This window comes from Chinchilla lanigera, unplaced genomic scaffold (assembly GCF_000276665.1).
Source record: "Chinchilla lanigera isolate Chin_1 unplaced genomic scaffold, ChiLan1.0 scaffold00095, whole genome shotgun sequence".
Lineage (NCBI taxonomy): Eukaryota > Metazoa > Chordata > Mammalia > Rodentia > Chinchillidae > Chinchilla > Chinchilla lanigera.
In genome coordinates, this window is record NW_004955496.1 from 802,456 (window position 1) to 805,571 (window position 3,116).

Genomic DNA, 3,116 nt, shown 5'->3' on the forward strand with positions numbered 1-3,116 from the left:
TTTTGGAGAACATTCCATGTGCAGCAGAAAAGAACATGTTTTCTGATGTTTGGGGGTGTAATACTCTGTACACATCTATGAAGTCCATTTGCTCACAGGCTTAGTTTAATTCTGATATTTCTATTTTGATCTTTTTGTCTAATTGATCTATTTGTGAGAGTTGGGTATTAAGGCCTCACACTACAATTGTGTTAGTGCTTATTTGTCTTTTTATGTCTGTTAGTTTTTTTTTACTGTGCACATTTTATTTATAGTTTTGTACACTGTGTTAATGTGAATGGGACTGCTTTTCTATTTGAGCCATTTTTAACCAAAGTAAAATAACCTAACTAATACAAAGTATTAAGCTACATCATAAAGATACAAAACAGACATAGTACTTCTAGTTAGGAATGTAATTATGACATTACATATTTTATAATCCACAATTATATTTAGGAAATCACACAAATTGAGATCACTGATTTTAATGAAATGCATAAATTTGTAGCAAAGCTTTGTAGTTGTAAAAAACTACCAAAGAATGCACAAAATTAATGTTTATTCCACCTTTGTGTCATATTCCTGGATCTTTTACCAGTGTTACATGAGAAAAAACAAAAGCAAAGCAAATGAAAACCTGAAAGGAGAACCACTAATGTTATCAAGTAGAGAAACAAATAAATTAAAATCTAGCAGCTACCAGCAAGAGTACAGCAAAGATAATACTGTAAAAAGAAACAAAGAAAATTGCTAGAAAACTGTATGTACCATACTCTTTCAGACCAGCAAAATATGCTCCTCCATACAATGGAACATAACAATTTTTTCCTGTTATAGAAATACATGCTCTTTTTGAATATTGTAAAAGGGTAAAATGTGTTTGTCATGGTAATTCTACTAAGCTATTACAGAGTGAACCAGGAACACATTTATGGTTTCTGGGGATGATGTGTACTGTAATACTTTTACTGGGATAGTGGATACTCTAATAGCAACAGCAACAAAAAACCCACAGAAGTAAAAGAAGTACAAGGCAAAGGTGAATGAGACTTCTCTTATATCTTAGCAATATTTAGAAGGAATCAAATTTAAATGCAGTCTACTCTGCTTTTGAAGAGGCTTTGGTTCAGCTCCCAAAGCTCAATTGCTTGATGCAGTCTCCTGTGAGAATACTCAGAAGGTGTCTTCCTAAACAACAAACTTATTTTTAGTGATGGAGCCACTCTTAGTCACTGTGTCAGCATGGGACCCGTAATCAATCTCTGTCTTTGGAGGAGACAGAGATTGTGTACTCTCCCTATATGTTGAACAGCTTCTCTGATTCCACATTCAGTAGTCCATATTGCTGTCTTATCACCCTTAGCTGTAACATTAATAACTGCTCCACACACATCATCCCTATAGTCATCACATGATTCTCCAGTAAGGTCCAGCAGTGTTTCTAGACAAAAGCAATCCAGGTCACTTTGCCTCTGCTGTTTGTTCAGTGTGATTAGCCATCATCCTCACTGGTTTTTTTTTTTCATCTTCCCACATGGGCTCAATACAATCCTTAACATAGCCAGGCATTAAATTACTAGACAAATGGACATGGTTGTATAGAGCCCCAAAGTCTTCAACAGTATCAAACTTAGAGATCAGTAGAAGGTTTGCTTGCAAAAACCAGAGTGTCCGTCTGTTCTGAAGAGGATGTTTAATATAATGTTCTGGGTTAGCAACCTCCTGATTAGATTCTGTTTTCTCCTCTTCTCCAGGTGGGGGATTAGGAGTAGGGGTGGTTTCTGGTTCCATAGTCACCATCTTAGGTTAATCTAGTATTTGTTTTATGTAGTTGGGTATACTGATATTTGGCACATATATATTTATGTTTGTTATCTCTTCTTCTTGGAGTTTTCCCTTAACAAGTATGTAATGATCTTACTTGTCTCTTTTGGTCAGTTTTGGCTTAAAGCTTAAATTGTCTGCAAGTGAATAGGTACTCCTGCTTTTTTCTGGGTTCCTATGGCATGTAGGATTACTTTCTAATGTGTAACTTGTAGTCTATGAATTTCTTTTGGGGTTAAATATATTTCTTGAATGCAGCATATTATTGGATCTTGCTTCTTGATTCATTCTGCCAGTCTGTTTCTTTTGATTGGTTAGTTGAGACCATTTACATTGATGGTTATAACTGATATGTACTGGCTTATCTTTTTCACATTGTTTTCCTGTTGTTGGGTCACTTTGTTCTCTGTTCAATTGCTTGTCCTTCCTGGCAGCTTCTTTCTATTGGTGTTTGTGTGTTTGTCATCTTTGTTATCTCTTTCTAATATATCCTTCAGAGCATTCTGTAGAGCTGATTTGGTACTCATGAATTTCTTCAGTTGTTCTTTGTTGTGTAAGTATTTTATTTCTCCATTAATTTTAAAAGATAGTTTTGTGGGGAACATCAGTCTGGGTTGAAGATTGTTTGTTGGGTCTTGAAATACTCACTCCAGGCACTCCTTGATTTGAGGGTTGTGTTGAGAAGTCTGCTATGATTTAGATGGGCTTTCCTTTATAGGTGATTTGTTTCTTTTCTCTAGCTACTTTTAATATTTTGTTCTTCTGCTGAATTTCTAGAATCTTAATTGTTATATGCCTTGGTGTAGATTTATTTTGATCATGGATATTTGGGGTTCTATATGCTTCATTAATTTGTATGTTAAATTCTTTACCCATGTTTGGGAAGTTTTCTGCCTTTATTTCTGTGAAGATGATTTTAACGGCTTTTACATTGTCTCCAGCTTTCCCAGTGATGGCAATCAATCTTGTGTTGTTCTTTTTTGCTTCACCTTATAGCTGTTGGATTGATTTTTCATGGTCTCTTGCTATTTTTAAAGATATTTTTCTTTTCCTGGCCACTACTTACATTTCTATGATCTAGGCCTGATATTCTATCCTCACCTTCATTCAACCTGTTGTGTACAAGGTCGTGAGTTCGGTTCCCAGTACCGGAGAAAAACCAAAAAAAAACAAAACAAAACAACCTGTTGTGTATACTTTCAATGGAGTTTTTAATCTCCTGGATTTTCTGTTTGGATCTGTTTCATTGATTCCATTTCTTGTTGGGCATTCATCATTTCCATCATTTTCCTAAACTTTTGTACTTTTTT

At 34.9% G+C, this 3,116-nt stretch overlaps 1 pseudogene; it reads right to left on the minus strand.

Annotated features, from left to right (window-relative positions):
* Window positions 1–1,170: 1,170 nt before the first annotated feature.
* LOC102027419 lies at window positions 1,171–1,782 on the minus strand (annotated as a pseudogene).
* Between the last annotated feature and the right edge of the window lie 1,334 nt (window positions 1,783–3,116).